This window comes from Apium graveolens, chromosome 5 (genome assembly GCF_009905375.1).
Source record: "Apium graveolens cultivar Ventura chromosome 5, ASM990537v1, whole genome shotgun sequence".
In the NCBI taxonomy this organism is placed as follows: domain Eukaryota; kingdom Viridiplantae; phylum Streptophyta; class Magnoliopsida; order Apiales; family Apiaceae; genus Apium; species Apium graveolens.
This window is the reverse complement of record NC_133651.1, coordinates 293,353,312-293,360,725: the sequence shown is the minus strand read 5'-3', so window position 1 is coordinate 293,360,725 and position 7,414 is coordinate 293,353,312. Positions and strand designations below refer to the sequence as shown.

Below are 7,414 nucleotides of genomic sequence, written 5' to 3'. Positions count from 1 at the left end.
AAAGTAGAATGCCCTGAGATTCGTAAAGTATATTATGAATTTTATATCGTAGAACTTCTTTATAGTTACTTGCTGAGTTTTATACTCATATGTTTTGTTTTAATCTAACCATGGCAGTTAAACAAGAAGATGGCCAGGCTTAGACACACTGCTCGTAAGAGCGTACCTGGTGGTCCCTACCGTGTTGAGGTCTTCCGGTTGCCAGAGCAGGTAGTGGTGTTTTTGAGTGAGAAATCACTTAGCCAGAAGGTTGTAAAGATACAGTGGGTTGTCTGTCGGTTCCAAGCCGGAATCGATTATGTTTATTTAATATTATTCTAGGGTTGTAAGTTATATTTTATGGTTGGTAGTTGTAATCTTGTCTCATATTTTATCATGTTTGATCCTGTTAGTAGTTAATCGGGGTTTATGCTTATTCGTAGGTAATTTTAACAATCTTATTTTCCCTATGTAATCACGATAGATAACTTGTTTATTAAACCTTTATGTTGTCAAATTCTATAAAAATATAGGGTCTTAATATAATTGGTGTCTATTCAGCTTCTATCTCTTTTATGGATGTCTGGTAGTAGGGTATCCGTGCAACGAAAGTTGGCGTTTACTAGTTTCGTGTTATCTGATTAGTTTTCATCACCATTGCATGATAAGGTTAAGAAATATGACTTTGAATGATGTAGTAATGAAGTTACAATCCCATATTTGTCATATATATTAATTCAACCATTCTTGTTCTCTTAGTTATAATTGTTAGTTTAATTCTTAGTTATAAACAATCTCAACTTGTTATTTGTCTTAGCATTGGATAATAACTATATCATTGTTGCATAGGTGCATATTCTTAAATTAACCAAAGAGTCTCTGTGGGAACAAATTTGATCTAAATCTTATGCTACTCGCGAAGGCGTATACTTGCGCGTTATTAGCGCGTGTTAACGTCCTTACAAGTTTTTGGCGCCGCTGCCGGGAAATCGGTGTTGTTAATTATTTAGTTTATGTGCTTATCATTAGTGGTCGTTAAAGTTCATTGACTCGGATTCTTTTACTTTCACAGTTTACTTGTTGTGTTGCAGGTACTCATTACAATGAGAGATCCAGCAGCACGAACGAAAGCCTTGATGGATTTTTTCCAACCCAAGATCAATGATATTCAATCTGGCACTGTCAGACCAACCATCTCGGCTAATACTTTTGAAATCAAGTCTAGCACGATTCAATGGGTGTGGAATTCAATCCAGTTTAGGGTTACCCAACGGAAGATCCCAATATGCACATTAGGGATTTCATTAAGATCAGCGACACCTTCAAGTTCAACAGTGTTTCTTAAGATGCTGCGAAGCTGATACTATTCCCATTCTCTCTGAGGGACAAGGCTAAGAGATGGTTACACTCTCTAATAGCTGGTTTGATTACTACTTGGGAAGATCTTGCTCAAACGTTTCTCACTAAATTCTTCCCTATGGCAAAGACAGCTGCAATCAGGAATGCTCTTACTCAATTTGCGCAGCAATCAAGAGAATCTTTATATGAAGCTTGGGAGCGCTACAAGAAGATGCTTAGGAAGTGTCATCATCATGGAATGCCTGATTGGATGATCATCAATTATTTTTATAATGGTTTGGGAGCACAGTCCAGACCCATGCTCGATGCAGCATCAGGTGGAGCCTTATGGGCTAAGAGCTACGATGAAGCTTATGATCTAATTGAACTGATGGCTGCTAATGAATATCAGTATCCAACCCAAAGATTGCCACGGGGCAAGGTAGCAGGAGTTCTTGAAGTGGATACAGCTACGGCTATCACTGCTAAACTAAAGGCATTGTCTATGAAGATCGATTCGCTGGCTAACTATGAAGTTCATCAGAGGACGAGTGTTTGTGAGCTTTGTGCAGTTTCGCATGCGACGGAGCAATGCGCTATATCTACTGAATCAGCTCAATTTATGAGCAACTTTGAGAGATCGCAGCAACCAGTTCCAAACACTTATCATCTTGACACCTGGAATCATCCTAACTTCAGCTGGAGCAACAAGCAGAGTGTGATGCAACAGCCTTATTAGCAGTTTGGAAATGAGCAATTCAATTCTCCTGGTTTTCAGCCATAATTTGCACCAAGACAACAACTCCAACTTAAACATCAAACTCATGGAGGTGCAGGTCTATCTTCGAATGAAAAATCTGAACTGGAGGAGTTGCGGCCTATGTGTGATAGGGATAAATAAATTATGATTGTATAATTAAATACTGCATTAATTGTACAAGCTGTGGACTACTAGGCCCAATAAAAAGATATATGATACTTAGACCAGAAAGGTTAAGCCTGATGGACCAGATCTGGCCTGATGGAATAAAAAAGGCCCAAAAGCCCTGATTATTAATTAATTTCGTAATTAATTAATAAGGGAAAAATCAGATGTTGAGAAGAGTCCCGATAAGGATATAAATCCTTAGAGATTAGCCTCAAGGGGACCTAAAAGGATAAGGAATCAGTTTCCTACTATCTAGGACTCCAAAGTCCATTCTAATTATGAGACTTGCCCACCAAGTCTCCTATAACAAGTCCAATTCAAGGACTCCCAACATCTATATAAGGGGCCTCACCCCACAAATCAGAACTACGTTTTTTGGCTTGATTCTCTAATTCACAGAGATACGTAGGCATCTCGTAAAGGCAGATCGAGCCACGAAACACGAGAGCAGCCATTAAAGGCCTTGAGCTCCCGAATCTTAGTAATAAATACAGCAAATAATAACCTTAGTTTTTTATCCATAACATTTGGCGCCGTCTGTGGGAAAGCACAACAACAACCATGGCGAGAACACGGAGAACAATTAGAGCTCTAGAGGAAGGAACACCATCAGAGACAACCCAGGTGATTTCGTCCACCGTGGAGGTTCCTCCCCATTCGACTTATGCATCTACTCAGGGGGAAGCCCAGATAGGGGCAACTCAACATCATCCACAAGGGACAACTCCCCCGACTATTCAAGGTACGAATCCTCAAGTTCAACAAGTACATATACCTGTGAATTCTCGACCCGTCGGGTATGAATATTCAACTATTGTTACTACTAACCCCCCTTATGGGATGCCCCTTCACCCTGAGGTTGGAGGAAGCGGATATGCTGGGCGAAGCGAAGCACGAGGGCAGTCGCCCCCCTATATATGAGGTTTGGGTCCTATCCCTGAGGATCGGGAATTTTCTGGTCCTTACACTGAGAGAGACTCCGAATCTTCGGATGATGAAGTGGCCCCGAGAAGGAGGCGTCCTGGAAAAGAGCCAATGGCCGATGGAAGGCAACGCCCCCAAAGCACCCCAGGGGCGAATCCCCAAGAAGTGAGGCTGAAATCCAAAGGCTGAGGCGTGATTTGGAGGCTCACCAGGCCACCAGACCCCAGATACCTCCTAGGGGGAGAAATCCTCCTCCTGTCATAGACCTGGATGGTCCGGTACGAAGAAGGGCTGCTGTCCCAAGAACTGATCCAAGCAATCTCCTTCCCCTTGGAGATCCTGATGATCCAACTCCACCCTTCACAGAAGAGATAATGAATGCCCATATCTCAAGGAAATTCAAGATGCCCACTATCAAAGCCTATGATGGCACGGGAGACCCCGCTAATCAGCACTGCTGCTGCAACCCGTGAATGATGCTATAAAGTGTCGGGCCTTCCCTCAAACCCTGTCGGGTATGGCTCAAAGATGGTACAGTCGTCTGCCCCCAAATTCTATTGGATCGTTCAGAGAATTAAGTCAGGCTTTTATTAAGCAATTCATCAGTGGAAGAGTCCATGAGAAAAGTTCAGCATCTCTTATGAGTCTTGTGCAGGGAGCTAAGGAATCCTTGAGAGATTACCTGAATCATTTCACAAAGGAGGCTTTAAAAGTCCCGGACCTTGATGATAAGGTAGCCATGATAGCACTGCAACAAGGCACTAGGGATGAGTTTTTTAAGATGTCCTTGGCCAAACGCCCCCCTAAAAGCATGTTGCAGCTCCAGGAGAGGGCAGGAAAGTATATCAAAGTTGAAGAAAGCATGAGGAAGACCGTAGTAAGTAATGAGCCCACTGGAGGCAAGAAGCGGAAAACTGATTTAGAATATATTGCAAAAGACAAATATCCTAGAATCGAACAAAACCCTAATTCAACCCCCAAGAGGGGAGGATCTGGGCAAAAGTTCACTGAATACGCTAAGCTGAATGCTCCTAGAAGTCAGATTTTGATGGAGATTGAGAAAGACAGAGATATTCGCTGGCCTAAGCCCTTGAAGGCTGATCCCGCCAAGTTAGATAAGGGCAAGTATTGCAGGTTTCACAAAGATGTTGGCCATGACACCGATGAGTGTAGGCAATTGAAAGATGAAATTGAGTTTTTGATTCGAAAAGGAAGATTGAACAAGTATACTGGAGATGGAGGGGACAGAAATAATAATGGAAGGAAGAACTTTGAAGATCGTAGGAGGGACCAAGATGATCAGGGGAGGAATCCCCAACCTAGAGGGCCGGTTATAAATGCAATTTTTGGAGGACCGCGACGCCCTCGAGGGCCTGTGATAAACACGATCTTTGGAGGTCCGACTGCTGCTGGATTGTCCAAAAATTCCAGAAAGGCATATACTAGGGAGGTTATGCATATTGTTGGAGAAGCCCCGAAGAGGGCCAGGACAGAAGTAACATTGGCTTTTGATGATTCCGACCTAGAGGGTGTGAAGTTTCCCCATGACGACCCGTTGGTCATAACACCGATAATAGGAAATAGCCCGATTAAGAGGGTCCTTGTGGATAATGGTGCTTCTATGGATATCTTGCTCCACGACACCTTTCTAAGAATGGGGTATAATGACTCCCAGTTGACACCAACCGACATGCCGATATATGGATTTGCTGGAGTAGAATGTCCTGTGGAAGGGATAATAAAATTGCCGACCACCATAGGTACGGAACCAAGGCAAGCAACGCAGATGCTGGATTTCGTGGTGGTAAAGGCTAGTTTAACTTATAATGCTATCATGGGGAGAACAAGGATACATGCCTTCAAGGCAGTCCCCTCTTCCTACCATTCAGTCATGAAGTTTCCCACCCGAAACGGGATTGGAGAAGAGAGAGGAGATCAAAAAATGGCTAGAAGCTGTTATGTGGCCTCTTTGAGGGCAGATGAAGTCGGGGGGCAGGTTCTTCCTATTGAAGATATGGATGTTCGAGAAAATGATGATAATAGAGGAAGGCCAGCAGAAGAATTGGTTTCGGTTCCTTTAGACCCCGAGAATCCTGAGAGGATGACTTTCATTGGAGCCACATTAGAGGAGCCCCTTAGAGGGAAGTTAGTGAAATTTTTGAAAGAAAATAGTGATGTGTTTGCATGGTCAGCAGCTGATATGCCAGGCATAGACCCGGAGTTAATTACTCACAAGCTAAACGTGGATCCAAGCCGGAAGACAGTGAAACAAAAGAAAAGAAATTTTGCCCCGGAAAGACAAGAGGCTATAAAACAGGAAGTAGAAAAGCTCTTAGAGGCTGGTTTTATTGAGGAGATTCAATTTCCGGAGTGGTTAGCAAACCCTGTAATGGTGAAGAAGGCTAATGGAAAGTGGAGGATGTGTATAGACTTCACTGATCTGAATGATGCATGCCCCAAAGACTGTTTTCCGCTGCCTAGAATTGATACTTTGATTGATGCCACTGCTGGACATGAGATGCTGAGTTTCATGGATGGATTTAGCGGATACAACCAGATCAAAATGCATAAGGATGACATTCCAAAGGTATCATTTATCACTGACTTTGGTGTTTATTGTTATCTTGTTATGGCGTTTGGTCTCAAGAATGCAGGAGCCACCTATCAAAGGTTGGTGAATAGAATTTTTAAGGATCTTATTGGTAAGACTATGGAAGTCTATGTTGATGACATGTTAGTCAAGAGTCTAGTAAAGACTGATCATATAGCCCATTTAAGGGAAGCTTTTGAGGTCCTGAGGTACCACAAGATGATGTTGAATCCTACGAAGTGTGCTTTCGGAGTAGGATCTGGAAAATTCTTGGGACTGATGGTCTCAAAGAGGGGAATTGAGGCTAACCCGGATAAGATAAAGGCAATCCTGGACATGGAACCACCAAAAACTGTTAAGGATGTTCAGAAGCTTACAGGAAGGGTTGCTGCGCTAGGACGATTCATCTCCAAGTCGGGGGACAAGTGTTTGTCATTCTTCAAATCGCTAAAGAGCATCAAAGACTTTGTATGGAGTGAGGAAAACTAGAAGGCATTTGAAGAGTTAAAGAAGTATATGGCCCAGTCCCCGTTGTTGGCCAAGCCAGTTCTGAGTGAAATTTTATTCTTGTACTTGGCTGTTTCAGAGAGCGCCTTGAGCGCGGTGTTGGTTAAGGAAGAACTGAAAGTCCAGAAACCCGTATACTATGTCAGCAAAATTTTGCATGGTGCTGAGTTGAATTATTCAACTATTGAAAAATTCGCTTTAGCCTTGGTAATGGCTTCAAGAAAGCTGCGTCCTTATTTTCAAGCTCACCAGATTGAAGTGCTAACAAATCAGCCACTGAGAAATATCATTCACAGTCCCAAGGCAAGTGGGAGACTGATTAAGTGGGCAATAGAGTTGGGAGAGTTTGATCTCAAGTATAAGCCACGTACGGCTATAAAAGCCCAGGCACTAGCTGACTTCGTAGTGGAATGTACCATACCCAACCAAGAAGTCGGGGGGCAGGAAGATACCATACCTCAAGACAAGGGAGTCGACAATGGGGACAGGGAGAAGGATGATAAAGAGAAAGAATATTGGGTTCTCTATTTTGATGGAGCATCAAAAACAAATTCCAGTGGAGTAGGGTTGGTTTTGCAAAGCCCTGATGGATTCTTAATTGAGTATGCTATGAAGCTAGACTTCCCAACCACAAAAAATGAGGCAGAGTATGAAGCCCTGATTGCTGGCCTTGGTCTAGCTGGGACACTTAGAGTCAAAAACTTAAAGGTCCGTGGAGACTCGAAGCTGATCATATCCCAGGTAAAGGGAGAATTTGTGGCAAGGGATGATACGATGGCTAAGTATGTTCGCCTAGTAAGGGCTGTGATGACCCAATTTAATGAATGCCATGTTGAACACATTCCAAGGGAAGAAAATGCTAAAGCAGATGCGCTATCAAAGTTTGCTTCATCTGAGATTGAAGAAAGTTCAGGAAGTGTGTACTTCCGTGTTTTGAAGACACGAAGCATAGATGTTAAGCTTGTGGCTCCCATAGGCTTGGGGACGTCATGGATTGATCCCATCAAGGCTCACATTCAGACCGGTTGGTTGCCAAGCGATGCAACTGAGGCACGGGAGTTAACTATTCGAGCACTAAGGTACTCCTTGATAGATGGAATTCTGTATAAGAGATCTTTCGTGGTTCCTTACTTGAGGTGTCTCAGGCC

At 43.1% G+C, this 7,414-nt stretch overlaps 1 non-coding gene across 1 annotated transcript; it reads right to left on the bottom strand.

The window, feature by feature from the left end:
- Positions 1–1,471: 1,471 nt before the first annotated feature.
- On the bottom strand, positions 1,472–1,578 carry LOC141662257 (small nucleolar RNA R71). Its single transcript, XR_012550380.1, has one exon. It is a non-coding gene; the product is annotated as a small nucleolar RNA R71 (small nucleolar RNA).
- Positions 1,579–7,414: the final 5,836 nt, after the last annotated feature.